At 37.9% G+C, this 24259-nt stretch overlaps 1 protein-coding gene across 4 annotated transcripts in view; it reads left to right on the top strand.

The window, feature by feature from the left end:
* ARHGAP15 (Rho GTPase activating protein 15) overlaps positions 1 to 24259 on the top strand; it is a 494107-nt gene that overhangs the window by 265762 nt on the left and 204086 nt on the right. The gene's annotated exons all lie outside the window — the stretch shown is intronic.

Here is a 24259-nt window from a genome sequence, read left to right as displayed (position 1 = left end):
GTTCACCTGAACCGGTGCGAACCTGTAGTGTTCTGTCCTCCTCCACCTCCGTCCGAATGATGGCTTAATTAGCCGGCACTGTCAGCTCTGGCGGCAAAGAGCCAGCGAGATAACCCTCGTTATCTTCCACGATGCTTGTGAGTCACAAACTTCAGCTCTAGTCAATCAGTGGATTTGCCTGTTACAAAGAGACACACCAGCTCTTGCTGCCTTTTATATCCTGTGGGGTGTGGCTCCATGACTCAGCACTTCCTAGGCCTGCCCCACCCTTGCTTCTGCTGTTCCCTCCTCTCCTGCCCATGAAACCTAAGATTCAACCAAGCCTGATTTGTTGTCAGCTGGGTCTGCAGGTATGGCCTGGGGGCGGAAAGAGTCAGGGGATGGAGGCCTCATTATTTCTTCCACCTGGCCTGCTTCTGGCTCCTGGAGCTGAGCCAGGGAGCCGGTGCTCCTGAGGTAAGTCCTGACAGCCTTCCCCCTCACTGTCCAAATCACTTTCTGGCAGCAGGGCCGGCTCGGGGGGCGCAGACACAACAGGTAGGATTTCACCACTGGTTTCTTCCTTATTCTCTTGCTCCCAACGTATCCTGCGTCCAAATTTCCCAGAGTGGATGTGAAGGAGAGAGTGCACGGGTAGCAACAGTGAGGAGATTATATTATTTTCATCAAGCGTTTCCATCCTGCTAATGAATGTCCAGAATTGGATACCAGCAGTCCACAATTTGCATCCGGTCACATGTTGTTGTTGTTGTTTTGAAAAAAAAATTTTTTGTTTAAAACAAACAAACAAAAACATCTTCCATCCAAATACAGTGTGTTGGTGGGTTTGGTTACAAATTTCTTGTGCAATTTCACCATATACATCTCATTGATTTATCTAATTTTACATTTTATCAATCTAATATATATCCAAACATTTTAATCAATTAATCCTTTAGTTAACTGTGACATTTCATTCTCTCATTTCGTATAAATTTTTCTAAATTGATGTTATATATATCATCCATTCCATTCTATTAAATCAATTATATAATTCAACATCTTCTCTGATAAAAACCTTTCTCCAGCTTTTTTTAAAACATATTTTCCCTTCTAACCATTGATAAAATAAATCCCATATCTTATAATACTCTTTGTCTTCCTGTTCTCTAATTTCAAATGTCAATTTACTCATTTCTGCACATTCCATTATTTTCTTAATAATTTCGTCTTGCAATGGTAGTTTTTCGTTTTTCCAATTTTTAGCAAACACAATCCTAGCTGCTGTTAGAACATTCACCATCAAATATCTCAATTCTCTATTATATGTTTCAGGTATAATCCCCAGTAGGAACACTTCTGGCTTAAAGTCTATATGTTTTTTAATCATCTTTTCCAACCATGCCGGTCACATGTTGACCATTCAAAGCTATAACAGATTCTCTAAAAGCTATTTATGACCCAATTTTGAAGTTCAGACACCATTTTCCCCTGCAGTCATCCCACATTCATGGTCATTTGTAGCACCCTGAGGTTACACGCCTGTGATTTACACTATTTTTGCTGGAAACCGGCATATACTTTTGGTTTCCAGCAAAAAAACTGGCCCATAGCTAACAATGTGTTTGCCTAATGACCACAGGGTTCATGTAACAACTGGTGGTGTTTGCTTAACGACTGCAGTGTCCAGTTCATGACCACTTCCTTTGCTTAATGTCCACCTTGAAAAAGTAAATAAAATTGAGTCATGTAATGACTCACTTTAAAACCTTCATGACTTATGACTGTATTTGCCAGGCTCAATTACAATCATAACTTGAGGACTACCCCTAAAGCTCTCTATATTTTTTTTTTTTGTTGTTTTGTCTTTGGGGGCTTTTTGTATACTAAGGACAAATTCATATATTGCTGTTGTGCTATGAATGTGGCTTCTTCAAGGTGAAATCCTTGAGGATTTTAGTCCTCTAGTCATAGCCAACTTGTTCTGTCCCCCACACCTCAGTCCGGGAAGCACGAGCGATGACTTAATTAGCTGGCAATTGAGTCCACGCAGCTATCAGCTCTGGCAGCAAACTAGCGAGCGTCTGCCAAGTTTCTCTGTTATCTTTTCTTGATGCCGGCGAGTCAACCAGGAAACCAGGAACAAACAGTACTTCAGCTCAAGTTCTCTCTAAGCAGTTGATTTGTTCACCACGGAGTAGTATAGCAGCCCCTGCTGCTTTTATACCCTGTGGGGTGTGGCTCTGTCTCAGCACTTCCTAGGCCTGCCCCACCCCTGCTTCTGTTGTTCTCGCCTCTCCTGTCTACAAAACTTAGGATCCAACCAGGACTGATTGTCCTCAGCTGGGTCTAGGAGCATTGCCTGGGCAGGGGGAGATACAAGAGACAGAGGCCTCGTTATTTCTTCTACCTGGCCTGCCTCTGCCTCCTGGAGCTGAGCCAGAGAGGCCGGCCCTGCAGAAGGGAGCCATGACAGCCCTTCCCCCTCACTCTCTGAGTCACTCTCTGGCAGGGGGCCAGGCCCGGGGGTGGGGGCTGGAGCCACAACACAACTCTAGGGGTAATGCTTATCTCTTTTTCAAGTCCATTGAGCCAGTGCTGTCTGAAGACATTTCCATGGTCATGCAGTCAGCATGACATCATGGAGCACTATTACCTTCCCACCAAAGTGGTACCTATTTATCTAGTTGCATTTGCATGCTTTTGAAGTACTAGGTTGGCAGGAGCTGGGGCGAGGACAGGAGCTCACCCCATCATGTGGGGCTAAGGTCATGAATCTGGGCTGCTGGCTTTCCAGCCAACAGACCCAGTGTCTTAACCACTGAGCCACCACACCACCTCTCTTCTTCAAGGATGGAGCTAGTATATTGAGCAAAAGAAATATCAGATCATTTGTTCCCATATTCATCTTGCCTTACAAATGATAAAGCTAGGACAGCTAGCTGCTACAGTATAACCACCAAAAGAAAGGCAGTCCTTGCTTGTAGGCTTATAGTCTAAAAGACACAAGAGAAGGAAATATAGGGAAATTAGAAAAAACATCTTTGTAATGAAAGCTGAAACAGAAAGTGATTAAAGGAAAGAATGCTTGCACAAGCTCAGTGTTTCTATCACTTGGTCTGTCTCAGAAGTATATTGAAACCAATCCATGGTTATCTCCTTGTCCTACTCAGCCATCTTCCATATATCTTTAGTTCCTATTGTGTGCATTATGTCCCACCCTCGCTGACCTCCACAGTTACTCATTATGAAGAAAAGTAGCAATGTTGCAAGAAACTCAGATGGGTCAAACAGAAGTTAGTATCTGAATAGTATAGCAATTTTATTTCTTGTAGCTATGGGGAGTGTGGCAGTTATGGGGTGTGGCTTAGTGGGCGTGGTATGGCTTAGTGGGCATGGCTTGGTGGGTGTGGCAGGGGAAGGATACTGTAAAATCTCCATTCCCTCCCCACTCCAGGAGAAGGATACTGTAAAATCTCCATTCCCTCCCCACTCCAGGGGAAGGTTACTGCAAAATCCCCATTTGCTCCTGATCAGCTGGGATTGGGAGAAAGAGAATAGATGTGGGTGGGGCCAGTCAGAGGTGGTATTTACTGGTTCTCTGAATTACTCAAAATTTCTGCTACTGGTTCTCCAGAACTGGTCAGAACCTGCTGGAACCCATCTCTGGAGTGTGGGGAATTCTATATGCTCTTTATTGTGAGCAGCCTAATCAATTGATGATGCATATGTTGAAGTTATATCATCTTAACAAGAAGTGCTGGACTGCTTTCTGTGATTTCTTTGGGTGCCATTGTTATGGAGTTATCACTGATCTTCACCAATGTCCATGTTGTGCTTCTTAATAAGTGTTACTTGAGCCGAGTACCACTTATGTGGTATGGGAGTATGGGAGTCTATCACAGGAGTCTCCAAACTTGGCAACTTTAAGACTTGTGGACTTCAACTCCCAGAATTTGTCAGCCAGCTTTGCTGGCTGAGGAATTCTGGGAGTTGAAGTTCACAAGTCTTAAAGTTGCCAAGGTTGGAGACTCCTGCTCTATCACAAGGGACATTTCTATTTTTAGAATCAAGAAAATATTGGCAGAGCAGCTCTTTGGTACAAATACCATTTTCAGGGACATTGTATTCTGATGCTACATGTATTTCCTTAATCTGAGAAATAATAGAAAAGTAAAGTTTCATGCTTTTTTCAACTACTTCATCTTCTGTGATTCCTCATTGATTATTTATCTGCCAACCATTCTTTTATACAATCATAAGTAATAATACATAGTAATATCAATTTTTCCTTCACTCTGTAGTACTTTTTAAAGGGCATCAATTTGTTTTGAGCCATAATGTAATTATATAGCATTCATATAAACGTTTTGTGGAAAAAGCTATATTTACTGAAATATTCAAATTTTGGTCTTACAGAAGGTGGATGTCAATCTTTTTTTTTAGCACTATTGTTAAACAATGACCTACTTTTGTTAAAAGCACAGCCATTAGACAACTGTTATCATTGATACAATTATATAAGAGCAATATTTTTCATAGTACTTAGCACGAGGTCTTTATTACATGGTTAATATGAGTGGGTTACTACATTACAATATGGTAATGTAATAGTAACATGACTTCTGATTTTTATGTCAAGTAAATTAATATATAGGCTATAATATTTATTCATGCTGCATCCAGAATATACTTCATGGGTTCACATATAATCCCAGTTTTCTTTTCCTTCCACCATTACTTCAGGCAACCAGGGAACAAAAGGCCATAACTTAGAAAAAGATTGAATTATGGAAGGTTTCATAAATGCTCTCTTTCTGGAAGCCTCAAAGTAGACTGCCTGCCTTTGAATCTGATACACGTCTTATAAACTCTCAGATTTTAGAAAATTATTATGTATTTTTGGTGAAGGAAGCAAATTTGAGAATTTGAATGCAAATAGTTGGAAAAAACTGCAGTCATAGTATTTAGGCAACTTACAATTGCCTGAAGTGGCCATGTATTGCAAACATTATTACCACATTCTAATTAAAAGTAAGCAGTTATTACTTTTAGTGCATTGGCAATAATTTGTTCATTCAAGTTCCTTTGTTCGTTGGGAGTACATAAGTTAATGTGACTAAAGTTTTCATTATCTCACTATTGTTGTCACTCAGGTATATATTACTTTTATATAACAGTAAAGTGAAAAATGTGTTTTGAACTAGATATTATATTGGAGTTTAAGTGGCAGTGGTAAGCAATGTAAGAGAGGATTAGTCAAAGAATACCTTGGCCATAGATTGCTATCGTTGGTTTATTCCTCCTTCTCCAGTAACAACCTCTCATCTCTGACTTTGAAACCCGAACAGTTTTAAACTGGGTTCTTGTTTCAGTTGCTTAATCCCCTTTCATAAATCATGTTCAAGTGCTGGAATAATTTGCACATCATTTAAGAATATTTACTTTGAAACATTCACCTCAAGCCTTTTTTGTATATCCTTTCTCTCTAAAGATTTGTAGTATTGGTTTTGTTCTCTGAGGTATAAAAGACCTGGGCAAACTTTATTCCTGTTGTTTCAAGATTAGTGAAATAAAATGCATATTTATTCAACAGGGAGCCAAAGAGGCTTTTCATAAAGATGATCATACACAGAACCCTAGGGAATGGTATAATACACAATGCCTGCCTTAAAAATCTCTCTAGACTTGTTCAAAACGGTATTGAATGACTTAAGTTCAAAAACATAAAGGATCTACAAATACATTCTTTCTAAATATATTTTATCTTTGTTGTGAAGGAGAGAGCTGTATATTCTTAATAAAAAAATGAACTCAATATTGGTGAAATCTGTATAGCAAACCATAGAAAGGAATATTTCAAACAGGCTTCAGTTCCTCTAAAGTGAAGGATAGTACAGTCATCCTGCCTTGTCCAGTATTGTAAATATCTATTATAATTGTTTAGTTACACCTATAATCTTGTAAAAGGATATTTAAAATGGTTTCATGTTTAAACTGTATTTTATATTTATACAACTCAGATTTATACTGTTTTCTGTATGAGCCTGTAGGATAGAAAATTCCTATTGCTACTGAATAGTATAGTTAAACAGCTTCTTTAAGCAATAATTCATATCCATGTACTGCAATTTGCAGGGTAAGTAATGTTAGAGGATTCCAATATTAATCATTTGCACTTTTTCTCTCTCAGTTAAATTTTCCTAGTACTGGAGGTTAGAATATAAACTTCGAGCTCCATGTTTGGTTCTTGCATATAATGCCAGTGTGTCTAATGGTTGCAGTGTGGATAAGACCAGAGATTTGTCCACATCAAATGCCAATTCATCCATCAAAGTGATTGTGTAATCTTGAGCTGGTTACTTTTTTCGCCTTGAGACTAAAAATACAAGGAAACAATGTTTGCCCTCTTCAGTTCCATGGAAGCAAGACCATGGATCTAAGTATTATAAACAGATGTATAAAAACAACAACAACAAATATCATGCAATTTGATGATGACAGCTGATAGATAATCCATCTTGAATAGGCTTCAGGTTCTGAAAATCTGAAATGTAGATGGGCAAAGAGTATACAATTTGAAAGATCTGATTTCAGCTCCCTAGTGGCCTCTGAACTCATCGTGGGTTACAAGATGATGCTGAAGATATGCTAGCAAAATTAGTGGCAAACCATTTTGGTCTAGTAGGTTGCCTAAATTAGGGGCTGCCAGATGTGGACTACAAAACTTTGGATGACCACTAGATGGCAGCAAAGAGTTAAACTTGTATGAATCTTTTGGCTGCTATATCCTAATTATTTGAATTTATGCAGCCCTACCTTAGTTCTTCCTAACATCATAACAATGAAACATAATTATTTCATTTAAAGTTTTGTCCTCTGAAATGTTGTTTTATTTTTTAAAATACTGTTTGTCTCACTAGTTTGAGACTTGACAAATACATCTATATACATTTCTGATAAACCGATTTTGTTACTCAGAATAAAATCAACTATGAATTACATTCCCTTATCAAGACTAATTCCTAACTTTTACAACGTGTGAATCAAACAGACATTATAAGATTCAAAATTACTGTAAACCATGCATCCAGTTGACCTCGGTTTTGCATTTCTTTTCAAGATAAAAGAGAAATATATTAATTTTTATGACTTGTACTGAAAATATTCAATTAATAAACCTGCTGATGTTAGTGTAACAACTCCTATTTACATCTTCCACATTGCTGAACAATGACAAGCTTGTATCCAGTTGAACAAGAAACTTGTGAGGTGTCATGCCTGTGACTTGATCCTGTGTGCCCTTGTATGTGCTTTTTATACAATTGTGTTTCAAAATCATCAGTGATGGCATTCTTTGCTAACATTATTGTTTGCTTTACTTCTGATTAATCCTATTAATTACTTATTAGTCTTTGTTAGAATTAGTTCTAATTAGTACTTCTTAGTAATAGTTTTGTAGAGAATAAAACTGAATCTCAGTTGTATTACGTACAGAAAAAAATTTCTTCCCATCCTCCATGTAACTATTTATAACTAAATTAGATGTTAGCTTCTTAGTGATTTTGAAATAATTTTTGTGAAAGAAAGAAAGAAAAGAAAAGAAAGGAAAGGAAGAAAGGGAGGGAGGGAGGGAGGGAGGGAGGGAGGAATTTTTGATTAAGGCAAAGGATACTCATTGACTTTGCTTACTTCTTGTTGTTTGTTGTTGTGGAGACATCATTTAAATGTTTACAAGGTTTTTTTTTCAAGTTGATGGTCAAAGTCATGTATATTGTATCTCCCCAAACCAGACTTGAATGGATGGAAACACATTCCTGTTAATTGATTGATTCCTTAAAAACAAATGTGTTTCCCAGTTCCACCACTCCAACTAAAATTCCAGTTAGACAATTTAAGGGAAATTGTCAAGTTAACGAAGTTTATTCTTTATATAGATAGAGGGAGCCCCTCGTGGCTCCCGTGTGACACCTCTCCTGCGCAGACTGCACTGGCTACCTGTGGCCTTCCGGGTGCGCTTCAAGGTGCTGGTGACAATCTTTAAAGCGCTCCATGGCATAGGGCCGGGTTATTTACGGGACCGCCTACTGCTACCAAATACCTCTCACCGACCCGTGCGCTCTCACAGAGAGGGACTCCTCAGGATGCCGTCAGCTAGGCAGTGCCGTCTGGCGACACCCAGGGGAAGGGCCTTCTCTGTGGGGGCTCCCACCCTCTGGAACGAACTCCCTCCAGGACTTCGTCAACTTCCGGACCTCCGAACCTTTCGTCGCGAGCTTAAAACATACTTATTCATCTGCGTGGGACTGGATTAGGTTTTAAAGTAATTGGTTTTAAGGGTTTTTTTATTATTTATACTGTTTTTAATGATTTGGGCTTTAGAATAAGTTTTTTAATTGTCGTTTTAATCTGTATTTATATGTATTTTAACTGCCTGTGAACCGCCCTGAGTCCTTAGGGAGATAGGGCGGTATATAAATATGAAAAATAAAATAAAAATAAATAAATAAATATTCAGTGAATATTAATTTGAGCCAAACCAAAAAATCCTCTTGTATTGGAGTAAAGCTTTCTTCTGATTTCAAAGCTCTTTTTTTTTTCTTTAGACATGAATTCATATCTAAATCAATGGAAAGGCTGACATTTGGGAGAGAAAAATAACGCTTATTTTCTGCAATCAAAATATAATAATAATCTGAATAGAGCTGGAAGGCATCTCGGAAGTCTTCTAGTCCAACCCACTGTTCAACCAGAAGACCATATACCATTTCAGATAGGAGGCTGTCGAGTCTTTTCTTAAAAACCTCCAGTGTTGAAGCACCACAACTTCTGAAGGCAAAGCTGTTCCACTGGTTAATTGGAAGTTTCTCTTTAATTCCAGGTTGCTTCTTCATTAGCTTCCATTCATTGTTTCTTGTCTTGCCTTCCGGTGCTTTGGAAAATAAGTTGACACACACACTTCTTTGTATTTTAATATTCAAATACTGGAATACTGCTATGATGTCACCCCTAGTCCTTCTTTTCTCTAGACTGGCCAAACCCATATTTTAGCCGTTTTTCATATTTTATTTTATTTTATTGTCTCCGGGCCTTTAATCATCTTAGTTGCTCTTCTTTGCTCTTTTTCCAAAGTCTCAATATCTTTTTTGTACTGTGATGACCAAAACTGGATGCAGTATTCTAGGTGTAGCCTTACTAAGGATTTGTAAAGTGGTAGGGAGCAAATTATAGCATAAGAGCAGCTGTGAAATATATATAGGTGGCTGAAATAACAGAGCAAGTTGTTTGGTTGGAGAATAATCTGTATAGGTTAGAAAGAAACTGAAAGCAGCATCTTTTCATAAGTGTTGGGGCAGTGAGATCAGAACCCAGGAAAGTGGAAGCTTAATGTATGGGGAAGTGTTGCTTTTGGGGTGCTGAAAATGTTTGTTACGGCTTTATGATTTTTTTGATATATTCATTGCTGTTTTCTGAGTCACCCAGGTTTATGATACATAAAATGGGTGGCCATATAAGTCTTTTAAATAAATAATTAAGTTCAGCTAAGGGAAAAATCCAGTTTATTATCTGTATAGGTGCGTTTTATAAATTGGTACAGTATTACTCTACCCAATGTTGCTAGGGCATGAACTCAACTACCAGTATTCTATCTAATTTTGACTGTGGCCCCATAGAGACTTGTAATCTCACTGTTGTCGGAATAAAGAAATTGATTTTCATAGAGAATCACAGGAAGGTCTACAGTAGATAGATTTGTGAATATAAATGATCATAAATAAATGCCACTAAATTGGAATTGTCCATCTGTAAATTCCAGTATTGTAGATGTTACATTGCATAAGTCCTCCCTCGCTCTCCTTCTCCCTCAAATATTGTTCATATGCTTCAGAGTTGTCCTTCCCTTACAAAACAATATATATTCACTTTTCAGATGACCTTTTTTCTGCTCAGCTAGATGTAGCTCTGTGACTCTGCTTTGAGTTCTGTTAGCTTGAAGCTTTCCACCTTTGTTGGATATCTTGATCTATCTCTTCTTTGATCAGAGATATCAGTTCCTTGTCCTATGTGTGGTAAAGTTATATAATTTAGTATTCTTTTGTAATGACATGTGTCTGTTTTCTGTGTCCATTGATTTAGATTTAAGGATCCGTTTGTTTTGTTTTGTTTTTTTATAGAAAACAGTTTTGTTTTCCCATATACTTGTGGTCAGCGGTGCAAATCACTTATGTTTCCTACTGGTTTGCAAATGTGAGCAAATGGCTAAAGTGATGATGACGAATATATATATACACACACACACATACATACACAAACACATATATGATGACCTACTACTTTGATCCTATTCTTATTTATCTGACACTTCTAGATGTGTGTGTGTGTATATATGTGTGTATGTGTATGTGCATGTGTATGCGTGTGTGTGTGTGTGTGTGTGTGTGTGTGTGTGTGTGTGTGTTGGCATTTTTGGGTCTTTTCCCGTGTAAGTTTGAGAGTATCTTGGCGACGTTTCGATGAGGTCTCACTCATCATCTTCAGGCTGGTGTTTTCAGCTTCATGCTTGTGGTTGCACATCAAAGGCACCACAGATAAAATCAGCAAAATTCTCCACAAACACAACATCAAGACAATCTTCTGCACAGACCAAAAAATAGCCAACATCTTAAGAAACCCCAAAGACAAGATCCATCTAGAAAACCAAGGAGTCTATGAAATACCATGCAAAATCTGCCCAGCCACATACATTGGACAAACTAATAGGAGAATAAATGCACGCATCTCAAAACACAAGAACGCAGTCAGAAAAGGAGAAAAAACTTCCTCCCTTTTCCAGCACCTTAAAACCACAGGACATGATATTGATTTTGAAGGAACCAATTAATCTCCAAAACTGAGCACTATAACAAGAGAATAATTATGGAAGCCATCGAAATAGAGAAACGCCCCCACAGCGTGAACAAACGGGATGACACCTCCCACCTACCAGACATCTGGAAACTAGCCTTAGTCAACAAATGAGTCCCAGCCACGAAAATTGACACCGGATCCAGGATAACACAAGACGCCACCACCAATCATCCTCACCAGATTCAAACCCAAATCCATCCCAGAGATGAAACACAACCACCATATAGAAGCCAGACCATGCTGGCACCACTGGCTGCTGCACCCCCCTCCTATCCCCACACAAAACAAGCTGACACACACCAGGAACGCATGACATGACCTCAGACTCGGAGCCAAACCAAAACCCGTGATGCTGCATCACAGCCATCTGCTCAAGACATCACATCACAGAACTCCAGAGGCCACAACACCAAAGCTCAGGACATTACAACACAGCCTACTACCCAGGATGTTACAGCACAAGACTCAGGAGGTCACATTCCCAGACCTCAGGATGTTTCCACACAGCCCATTAATCAGGTTGTTACAACGCAAAAGACTAGGACCACACCCACACAGATGCTATGAAACAGCCGACCAATCTGTAACACCCACTCCATCTACCAATCAAGATGCAACAACACAGCCAACCAACCTGCTCACAGCAACACTCCCCACCTCCCCACCAGTATTTATAGAGAGATGGCAGTTCCGACCATGCTTTGCTCGCACAAGCACGAACCCGAAAGCACCAACCTAAAGATGATGAGTGAGACCTCATCGAAACGTCGCCAAGATACTCTCAACCTTACATGAGAAAAGACCCGAATATGCCAAGACCTACACACGTGCACGCACACACACACACACACACACACACACACACACACACACACACACCCATAATAATTTAAAAGAGGTGTTAACCTAGAACTGTCAGATAAATAAGAATAGGATCAAATAACCAGTTACTGTATTATCCATTAATAAAGTGTTCTCATTCTTTCCTTCTCTTTGCTTTCTATTTTGAAAAAAACCAAAAATGATTACATTTTTATCTATTTGCTAAAAAGCTTTACATAAAAATTTACACCTACTGAAGCAGAAAACATGATTTTTCAAGAGAACATAAAGTTGGGAATCTGAGGTTTTCAGTGTTTATCAAGCTAAGACCTAAAGTAATACTGTATATACTCCCAAACTGTCAGCAGTGAATCATGGCCCCAAATTAGTCTTTTTCAGGATAGAGAATGGGTTTAATTTAAGGATGTTGGGAAAAAATATATTCTATTTTTTTTATTTGAACTAACTTCATCCATTTCTCTGCCATCTGCATGTTTATCTGCTGCATTACTGGAAAATGGGATATTTTTTTTTGTACTGTAACTTTAAATGTGTAGATTCTGATCCATAAACCAGTTGGAAATAAAGCTAGTTTTAAAAATCTAATGCAAATATCTTTTATAGTATTCTTGGTAATGGCTGGTCCACATTGCATTTACCACTGCCTCTGATTGGTGTTTCACCTTTCTTCTTTAACTTTTCTGATCACTATAAAGCACCAATTTTATCATTTTTCTGGCTTTTGGAACAGAAGGGGCAGAACTGAATTTCATTTGGTTGTTGAATTGAATTGAATCTTTTTCAAAGCTGCTAGGTGAAATTCTCCAATCTTCTAGAACTTTTGTTGTTCAAATATGTTTTAATAACTTAATTGACGTAGAGATTACATGATAAAGTAGACAATCAAATGCAATAATAACTGTACTGAAAACCAAGATAAGACCTTTGATTACACATTCCTCAATTACTTTAAAATTATTTCTTTAGCAAAAGGTAATAAACTCTGAGACACAAGACAATGGCCAGTATGCAAGGTATCATGAAATTGTTACCAAATGATAATGCTATTGTTGAAGAACCCTATGATAATGGCAAAACATATTGTTTAATACTCCCCAAATAAAACATAAAATTACAAAAAGACATTAATAAGTGAGAACAGACCAAAAGAGTAATTGTATCTTAAATAGTTTTCCAAAAAGACAACATTTCTTAATTGATCAGTGTTGCTGTGCTAACGTATGACTTTAACTTTTCAAAATTAAGGGCGAAATACTGTATGTCTCTTCACAAATCCTGGAAACCACTGTAATAAAGGCATTGGCCTGAGTAGAAAGCCATAATAAGAGACTAATCATGATCTCTCTGGATGTCTTTATGTTTCTCCCATACAAAAAGGGCAACCAGTAGAATCCCTAGGCAGCAGTATCATAAGCCACATAGAAAACGTCATGCCTCACCTGTATATTGTCTAACTCATAGCCTGTTTCATGCAGTACAGGTAGTTCTTGACTTAGAACCATTCATTGACCATTTGAAGTTACAACAGTAACACCCCCCCCCCAAAAATGATCATTTTTCACACTTACGACTGTTGCAGCATCCTGATGGTCATGTGATCAAAATTCAGACACTTGGCAACTGATATGTATATATGTCAGTTAATTAAGCGACCTAAAGAGAGATACATGACGGTGAAGAACAATTAAAGCAAGGAATCGTAGCCCTGAGAGTACAGCAGGTACAGCAGGTACAGCCTCTTAGTCTGGGAGTGATTTCATATGTTATTAAAGAGATGGGAAGCAGACGTGTGAGTAACTGCTAGAGTGTTCAAAGTGATAAGAGGCACAAACAAGAAAATCCCAAGTGAGAGACACAAATCTTTTCCAAGCATTTTAAGAAAAATACATCCTGTTAACTATTTAACCTTTAAGTATGGAAAATGTAAAATCTGGACTTTTGAGAATTTATTTGTACCAGATCTACAGTAAGGTCTTTTCCCCCCTATCTCTAGTACTTAAGAAGCACTAAAATAAAATGAAGATCAGTTTTGAGATTTCTTATATATGATTAATTGATTATGTGCCATTATATAGTTGTCAATTCTTAGTGACCACATAGATATATTTTCTTTGTGATGATCTGCCCCTAAATTCATCTTCCAGCTCTTCCTATGGTGAGCTCATCCCCACTGTAACTGAGTCCATCTAACTTGCTTCTGGTTGTTCTCTTCTTCTTTTTCTTTCCACCTTTCACAGCAGTAGAGTCTTCTTCAGAGAGTTATGTCTTCACATAATACATGTCCAGAGTACAATAGTTTGAGCCTGGTCATTTGTGCCCTGACTATAAACCCTATGTGATTTGTTTGATGATCCATTGTGTTTGTTTTCTTGGGTGTGCACTATGCATGGTATTCTTGGGAGCCTTCTCCAATAGTAAAGTTCAAAAGGGTCAATAGTCTTTCTAACCAGTTTCCTCAAAGTCCAATTTTTGCTTGTGTAGAACACAGAATATTGTGGTTTGCACAATTTGTAGTTATAAACACGTCATGGTATTTGATTAACTTTCCCCAAGACTTTGGAAATATATGCTCTACCAAGTTCCAGGCTGCGGTGTAGTATTTTTTGACTGCTTGTTCCTTTACTGCTGATGGTTGATTCTGAAAGAGAGAAGCTTTCCACTGCTTTGATATCTCCATTGTCAGTTCTAAGTCTGGTTGTTCTACCTGTTGTCAAGAGTTTAGCTTTTTTCATATTTAATATCAGTCCCATTTCTTATAATTCATCCTGACTTTTATTATCAGAGCCTTAAGGTCCTGTGATTGCTTCTTAGTCTCACAAAGAACTAGGTGTCAGATTTGATGTGCCTGTTTTCTCAGTCTTTGGAGCGTAAGTGTTCCTATATGGAAGCCTCTTCCACCAGGAATGCTTTGCTGTGGCAAACTTTGCTTTCAGTGGATTGTACAATCTTGTTCGCCACTAGTTATCTATCACCAATCACTTATCTATTAAAAAAAACAAATTTAATAACAAAAAGTACCTAAAATCTGCCCACTTCACAGAAAGGCAATATAGATACACCTTATTGTAACTGTTACTGTTTACTTCTACTCAGTAAACAGTAATCACTGATCCTAATTTCTTTTCAGAACAAGTACAAAATTTTCTTTTTTTAAAAAAAATATTTTTATGACATATATTTTGCTTGCTTGACTATCATATTGGTATAAAATTACATGGATCCAAGCAGAGGTGGGTTTCAGCAGGTTCTGACCAGTTCTGGAGAACCGGTAGTGGAAATTTTGAGTCATTCGGAGAACCAGTAGTAAAAATTTTGATTGGCCCCGCCCCCATCTATTCTCTGCCTCCCAAGTCGCAGCTGATTGGGAGGATATGGGGATTTTGCAGTATCCTTCCCCTTGATTGGGGAGGGAATGGAGATTTTACAGTATCCTTCCCCTGCCATGCCCACCAAGCCAGATCTACATGCCCACCAAGCCACACCCACCGGTAGTAAAAAATGTTGAAAGCCACCACTGGATCCAAATATACTGTTTTTGCCTTTCTTTCTTCTACAATCATATTCATTCTACCATAAGTTTGGTTTAAAACATCTTTTATAAAAACTGATTTCGGTGTGTTTCGAATAGTTTAAGCTCGACTACATTACAACTTTTTATTCCTTCATAATATAGAAGTGAGAGGATTAGGTCTTAATTTTCAGTGTTTCTCTCAGCATTTTTGCTCTTAGCTTTCCTGTTTTCCTTGCTGCTGGTATATTTTTCCTATGATAAGTGTCACCCTGTCACTCTTCTCACATATTTCAGAGCTAATTAAGATAAACGGTGATTATATGTCAGCACTGATTTGCAGGAACAACTACAATTTGGCATCTTTTCCAGTTCAGAGAAGGCTCTTGGTGAGGAAATGATAGGAGTTCTTATGTTACATGCATGCAGATCCAGTGGGTAGAATTCTATTTGCAGTAAGTGGAAAGTCAAGGAGAAGTCAAGAGACAAGTGACAACCAATAAAGTGACTTCTGGTTAATTGTTTTTTCTGCCATTAATATCTGAGGAATCCAGTTGGCGTTCCAACAATCCCTGTCATAAAGGCCCAAAGCAGTAGAGTGTGGGTGAGAGATATGTGAATTTATATGTCTGTGTCTGTGTGTGTGCATATGTGTGCATGTGTGTGTTTATTAAGAAAATGTATATAGCCACCCAACTCATTTTCGGTGACTTTGAGTAGCTCACAAAAGTAAAATTCCAATACAAAACCCAATAAACACCCATCCTTCTAGCAACAACAATCAAACCAACCACTTGATGGGCTCCCTATTACCTTGGGGTCCTAGGCCCATTGGCCATCTTCAGGCCTTTTGAAAGAGTGTCAGAGTGGAGGCCAATCTAATTAATGTGGGGATGATGTTCCACAGGGGCAGAATCACTACAGAAAAAGCCCTTCTTCTTGGTCCCACCAGAGAGACTTCCTTAAAAGAGGGAACCCATAACTGCCTTGTTGCTTTGGTAGGCTGGTTAGATACTACAACTGGGAAAAGACAGTTCTTCGAATAACTTGACCCAGGCCATCCAGGGCTTTAAAGATGACAACCAGCATCTTAAATTGGAGTTGGAAGTAAATTGGCAGCCAATGTATTTTCAATATGCACATATACATATGCATACAGTAGAAAGGCATAAGCAATTCTGTAATTTTTCTTCTATTTTTATTTCTGCAAAAAAGTCTCAGTTTACTGATTTCAATTTCCCTTTAATCTCAAAGTTCACAAATTCAGCAGAAGACTTTAAAGAAATTTCCATTTACTTTTTGTATACATCTTTTGTCCATTCTATTTCCTCATTATGTATTTGTTTATTAAACAACTTTTGTGAGTCATAAGAAAAGCTTATCTTCCAATGTACATATACATTTTGAACTTTCTTACAGATCGAACAAGTCAAAAATCAGTGTGTTCGGCTACCTCCTACTGTAGGCTTCTGAGTTCCTCTGTTTGCAAACTAATGACAACAGATTTAAAATTTCAGAATTGTGTTGACAAAGTCAGCAATTTAAAAAAGTTATCTACATGAGTCATTGTAATTGCAAAACAGAGACAAACTTTTTTTGATCGATTGGTATAATATCTATGGTACACTAGGGATAGTACAGCAAGATGAACTTTTAAGAGCATCTTTGTCTTTCCTGAAAAAAACTTATCAGTCCCAACTTTAATCATTTCTAATGAGCAAAGCAAATGGCCATATTTATGGCCAAGGATCACCGGTGTTATCGTTTAACACATCTGGTGGACATCAGGTTGCAGAAAAGTATTTTAAATTAAGCTCTTACTGGGGATACAAAAGTGCTTTTAGATAAGCGATGTATATAATTAAATGCAACATCTATATTTCTTACAATAGAGATGCAAATATTTGGTGGAGCAAGTAGCACAGGCTATTCTGGGTATCCTAATCAAGGGATAGTTTGCTGCCATAATGTATTTCAGTTAGAAAAGTGGCACTTTAAAGAAATTGGTTTTGCTATACACATGATGTGAAACAATCAATAATGCTTTAGTCTGACAAGCTCTGTCAATATCCATTGTCACAGTTCAGAAAGTCATTAATGGATGGTTCTTCAAAACCGGTGCTCCCAACACATGTCCAGAACACTGAGATAACACTAGATTAGGTTGGAATTAATCAGAGATGGTAAACCCTTGGGTTAGGATAAATGTATTGTAAATTGTGAAATGAGAGTTTTTTGGGAAATAAACTTATAACCATGCTACAATCACATACTTTACTATTAAAATACTGTACTGTGACTCGGTTGCCTCTGACCATTATTCAAGCCTGAATTCTGCCACAAAATCTTTTTAAAAAGTGACAGACCAGCATCATCTGTATTTTATATTTGGATTCAATACTAATTCTCTTCGTTCAGACTTGTCAAAGTGAAGCGAAATATCATTGTACTTTTAATCGACCAATATGGTCAGAATGTTTTTATGCAGATATTTACATTATTCACTTGTTATAATCACCCATCCAAACCCATTCCAAATGAAAGCTGTCTTGAAACACTCAAGAGTTCACCAGTAGTTTTGGATTTCATGCTAATATCACAGTTCATTAACAAGATTAAATTGTTCATTTGCTTCATCCTATCAAGCTTGCTTTTTAAAAAGTTTTATGTTATGGACTTACAGCCAACACAACTTGTGCGGTATTATCCTGTAACACATTGCTGTGATTTAGGTCACAGAGAAACACAGAGGTGTGCAAAATATTTTGAGGAGAGCTGCCTTGCTGGCAGTTAAAAAGATTCTTAGAACAGGGTGTCAAACTTGATTTCATCGAGAGCCACATCAGGGCCGTACATGGCCTCCCTGCGTGCCATTTTTGCTGGCAGAGTCACCGCAGGCTGGTCCTTCACTGTTTCCAGGGCAGCCACACAGGCCAGATCTAAGCACCCCATGGGCTGGAAACGTCCTGGTGGCCTTGAATTTGACACTCCTGCCTTAGAAGAAATGAATCAGCCATTTGTGGTAGAAACATCTAGCTATGTTTTGTTGTACTGTAAGTTCTATAGAAGCATCTAGAAAAAGTTAATTTCAGGGCTTTTCTGAGATGGTGGTAGTGGTGTTCAAAAATTGTATATACATCATAATAAGCTTTCTTAGAATTGTCTAGGGCCAAATTCACTAATTTTGTAAGATATATTTAAAAGCCCACTTTTGCATTTATATCTCTGCAGATTGCCATATAGAATTTTGCTAGATTTTGCTGGAATGCATAGCTGATAAACCCATATCATGCATCATAGTATTCTAACCCCATTAGCATCCTGTTCTAATGTTTTCAGAAATGCTCCAATATTCATTCTGATATTACTGTTAGTGGTCTAATGTAAATATAGCCTGTTCTTACTAGAAGCGGATTTCAAAATGGATTATTTTTATCTTTCTTTGTTAGAATAACCTGCTTTGAGGCCAAAACATAATACCCAGTAAGATCAGAATGGTTCTTATGTCAGAAAGAACTGCTATTTTTGAAGTGAGAATTCGATGTTTCAGGGTTGACTTCAAAACTAGTTATACATTTGTCTAAAATGTGAAACAGGCCATAACTGAAATTATACTACAGGCAATCCTTGACTTATAACCACAAGTGAGCCCAAAATTTCCATTGTTAAATAAGACCGTTGTTAAGTGAATTTTATGACCTTACTTGCTGCATAGTTGTTAAGTGAATTAGTGCAGTTGATAAGTTAGTAATATGGATGTTAAGTAAATCTGGCTTCCCCATTGACTTTACTTGTCAGAAGGATGCAAAAGGTATTTTTTTTTCAACATTGCAGGATATTGCAACCAGTATAAATACATGCCAGTTGCCAAGCATCTGAATTTTAATCCTGTGTCCACAGTGATGCTGCAATAGCCGTAAGTCACTTTTTTCAGTGCGGTTATAACTTCAAATGGTCACTAAACGAATGGTTGTAAACTGAGGACTACCTGTGTGGCATATTCAGTAAGGCAGATACAATCTTAATTTCAGTACTTCCCACTCCAATAGTAATAGGATATTTCTTCTTTTCAAAAAGTGTGAGATCTGTCCAAATTAATAATCTCCCTCCCTCGTTGAGGAGAATTGGATATTTATGGAACTTGGCAAACCTAATTGTCAAGCCTGAATTTGATTGGGGTGCGGGATTGTTTGTATCATTGGGTATTCTGACATGAATTCAGTTTGACACAGTTTGAGCTGAAGGAGGATAGAGCCTTCAGTCAAAATATCATTCCTAGCCGATGAGTTAACCACATTCCAATGGCTGGTTGACCAGAGGAGAAGAGAAGTCACCAAGCAACCTGCTCCCATCTTGGTTGGAAAATGTGACAGTTTGGTTTGGGAACTTGAGAAACCGAAACTTATATTGGGGTGAAAAGCCTAGTACTGGCTTTTCACCAGTTAGTACCAAGATGGTGTATCTAATTAAATTTGTTCTTTGAGAGAAAGGAATGCCTTGGAGTTCAATTTGTGATGGATGCATTACTTGGAACCTGACACTAATATTCAATTTAAGGTACAGATGATCTTCATGTCACAGCAGAGGTGGGTTCTACTTACCTTTACTACCGGTTCACAGTGGGACCATACGCGTGTGCATGCACAGAAGCTTTCTGATGACATTGGGGTCAGTGGGTGGAGCCTCCCCCCAGTTTTACTACCGGTTCTCAAGAACCGGTACGAACTGGGGGCAACGCACCACTGTGTCACACCCATGAGTGGGAAGGACTGTTAAACTTGTGGCCTATGGGCCAGATGCATCATACACTGGCCACGTCCATGCCCGGTTTAGCAAAGGGGGAAAAAGACACGATATATCATGTGATGACACCATGACGACACAAGTTTGAAACCCCTGATGTAGATGGAGAAACTCCATACTGAAATACTTGGTGAATCTTTATATTGTGGTTATCCTATTATATGGAATCTTATTAAACCAGAACTAATTAGTAGATGTGAAATAGTACAACTGGCTGTCCAGGAGAATTATGAGGTAGGCTCTGCCCAACCAAAGTTAAATGCTTTGAAATTCATCTTAATGTGCTTCATTTAGACCTGAATATGTGCAAATAGATAAGTAGGTACAAAGCGAACATAGCCATTAAACACTGAAGAAATAATTCTCTATAATACCCTTATCCCATCAAGTTTGCAGCCAGGTCAAGAAACGTTGATCTGTTTCATTTTATTCCGTGCAGTTGAGTTCCTTGGAATTTTTGCATATTACTGCCAAGAGTTGTTCCCATTTGAACCCAGAGGTTTTAAAATAGAACTCATGAACAAAAGAGCCAGCCATTCACGGGACACTAACCTCTGTATTCTATGATATATCATCCTAAGAATGCTATCATTAAAAATGTGGATTTTTATTTATTTTTTCCTATGTAATGGATTATTGTCCCATGCTGTGAGTGTTCCAGTAAAAAGTGTCCTTTTATATGTCCTTTGTGGTTACTAACATGCAGAAATATGTGTGGGGTCAGTCCAGTGCTGTGGGAAAATGGACTAGCCCTCTGTTTAAATCAGCAGTGAAATCAGAAGCAAAATATGCTGTGATTATCATAGGCATGTAGTTAAATGTTGTTTCCCTTAATTGGGTATACTGTATTTATTTAAAACGAAAAAATGTGGCACGTTTTTATCCCTAGAGAGCAGCAAAGTGAAAAACTTTTGTGTGTGTGTGTGTGTGTGTGTTATTTTGGTTCTTACTTTCAACGTTATAACATAAGCAGGGTACCTTTGATTTTTCATGTTTCTAAATAGGCTTCTTGAATTTGCCCTATTTATGAGAATGGGCATATTTGAATATCCTGTTCCGTGTTTCTTCTCTCAAAAAATACACTTTCTTTTCTTTTTAAATAAGATGTGTAATATGTTGCAAGTTTTGTTTCTAAATGTATTACATCTTGTGTTATTTCTACTAGCATCATCACTACCCAAAGCATAAAGGAAACAGAGTTTTTACAGATTGCAATCAAGAGTGGTTAACAAAAGCTTATGGAAAATTTTAGACGGCTCTGAATAAGATTATGCTTCTTGGATTCATAAAAATTAGATTATTAGATATGCCAATTCTACCTTTTCTCTTTTTAGTATAATTATCTTGTATAGAAAAGAGTTTTTATATTTCTTTTTTTGCTAGTTTAAGGCTATGATTTCTCTTAAGCATCTTGGATATGGTAGCTTCAGAATAGAATAGAATAGAATAGAATAGAATAGAATAGAATAGAATAGAATAGAATTTTTTTATTGGCCAAGTGTGATTGGACACACAAGGAATTTGTCTTGGTGCATATGCTCTCAGTGTACACAAAAGAAAAGATACCTTCATCAAGGTACAACATTTACAACACAAATGATGTTCCTTTCCTACTTTTACTCTTTTTGTCAAAAAACTACATATTATCAGTTTAAATGTTTATTAATATGTATATGAAAAAAGAATATCTACAGAATAACAGAGTTGGGAAAGACATTGGAGGTCTTCTAGTCCAACTTCCTGCTCAAGCAGGAAACCCTATGCCATTTCAGACAATTGACTGTCTGCTCTCTTCTTTAAAACCTTCAGTTTTGGAGCACCCACAACTTCTGGAGGCAAGACGTTCCATTGATTAATTTTTCAACTGTCAGAAAATTCCTCCTGAGTTCTAGGTTGGTTCTCTCCTTGATTAGTTTCCACCCATTACTTCTCGTTCTGCTTTCAGGTCTTTGGAGAATAGGATGACCCATACTTCTTTGTGGCAGTCCCTTAGATATTGCAATATTGTTATCATGTCAACCCAGTCCTTCTTTTCATTAAACTCACCATACCCAAAGGTCTCAGTCTCTCTCGGTCTCTTTCTCTCTCTCGGTCTCTCTCTCTCTCTCTCTTGGTCTCTGTCTCTGTCTCTGTCTCTCTCTCTTTCTTACTATACTTTATATAAAAAGATAGGACTTGTTTATGGGCAACACATGTATGCACATCAACTCTTATTTTATAATTTAGAATTGGAAGTGTTTCTCTTCATTAAGAAATATTTCTTTCACCTAGCCATCATTTGTACAATTAATAAGCTATTTCTTCAATCTGAATAGAGCTGGAAGGGACCTTGGAGGTCTTCTAGTCCAACCCCCAGCTCAAGCAAAAGACCCTATACCGTTTTAGATAGGTGGCTGTCCAATCTTTCTTAAAAACCTCCAGTGATGAAGCACCTACAACCTCTGACAGCAAGCTGTTCCACTGGTTAATTGTCCTCACTGTTAGGAAGTTTCTCCTTAATTCCATGTTGCTTCTCTCCTTGATTAATGTCCATCCATTGTTTCTTGTCTTGCCTTCTGGTGCTTTGGAAAATAAGTTGACCCACTCTTCTTTGTGGCAACCTCTCAAATACTGGAATACTGCTATCATGTCACCCCTAGTTCTTTTTTCTCTAGACTGACCAATTCCTGCAACCGTTCCTCATATATTTTTGTCACCAGGCCCCTAATCATCTTAGTTGCTCTTCTTTGCACTTTTTCCAAAAGTTTCAGTATCTTTTTTGTAATGTGGTGACCAAAACTGGATGCAGTATTCTAGGTGTGGTCTTACTAAGGATTTATAAAGTGGTACTAATACTTCATGTGATTTTTATTTTATGCCTCTGTTTAAACAACCTGTATTACCTTTTTTGGCTTCTGCCACACACTGCTGGCTCATATCTAAGTGATTGTCCACTAGGACTCCAAGGTCCCTCTCACAGTTACTGTTTTTGAGCCAGGTTTCACCTAATCTGTATTTGTAGCTTTGCTTTTTCCTGCCTAGGTATAAAACTTTGCTTTTCTCCACATTAAATTTCATTTTGTTGGATAGGGCCCATTGTTCAAGTCTGTCAAGATCTTTTTAGAACCAGAGCTTGTCTTCTAGCATATTGGCTAGTCCTGCAGCTTAGTGTCATATGCGAATCTGAGGAGTTTCCCTTTTATTCTGTCATCTAAGTCATTTATGAAGATATTGAAGAGTACTGGGCCTAAGACGGAACCTTGTGGAACCCCATTGCTTCCTTCCTTCCATGTACATACAGTACCATTAGGGACTACTCATTGAGTACAATTTGTAAGCCAGTTACAAATCCATCTGTCTATCCCACATTTTTCTAGTTTACCAAGAAGTAGATTGTGGTCTACTTTGTTGAATACCTTGCTGAAGTCTAAGAAGACTATGTCCACAGCACTTTGCTAGTCTACTTATTTAGTCGCTCTGTCAAAGAATAAAATAAGATTGGTTTGGCATGATCTGTTTTTAACACACCTGCCCTGGCTACTAGTTATAACTTCATTTGTTTCTAGATGTTCACAAATCTGTTTTGTGATCCCCCCCCCCCCCGTCTTCCCAGGTATTGATGTTAGGCTGATTGGTCTGTAGTTTCCTAGGTCAGCTCTTTTCCAAACCTCTGGTAGTTCCACAGTGCTCCAGGATTTTTTTAAAAATATGGTACAACGATTCTGAGATAACATTTGCCAGCTCCTTCAGAATTCTGGGATGTAATCCATCAGGTCTTGATGATTTATATTCATCAAGATCAGACAACTGTTCTCTAACCATTATCTTGCTTATTTTAATTTTTATTTCTAGCCTGCCTTTTACAGTTATGTGTTTGGTAAGTTGGGGTATAGTTTGTTTTCTCATGAAAACTGATGCAAAGAATGAGTTAAGCAGCTCTGCTTTCTCTCTATTGCCTGTTACTTCCTTGCCATCTTCTCTCTTTAGTGGACCGACTGTTTCTTTGACTTTTTTCTTGTTATTTATATGTTAAAATATTTTTTTTATTATTATCTTTGACTTTTGTTGCATTTCTTTGTTCATTCTGAGCCCTTGCTTTCCTGATTTCATTTTTGCAGATTCGGGCTATCTGCTGATAATCTGCCTTAGTTATGTGCCCCTCATTCTTGGTAAATAACCTCAGGTCTCTCCCAAAACTGCAACACTGTCAGTCCACTGTTTCAGTTGTCTAGGAAATCA

This window comes from Ahaetulla prasina, chromosome 1 (assembly GCF_028640845.1).
Source record: "Ahaetulla prasina isolate Xishuangbanna chromosome 1, ASM2864084v1, whole genome shotgun sequence".
Lineage (NCBI taxonomy): Eukaryota > Metazoa > Chordata > Lepidosauria > Squamata > Colubridae > Ahaetulla > Ahaetulla prasina.
This window is presented reverse-complemented; position numbering and strand designations above follow the sequence as displayed.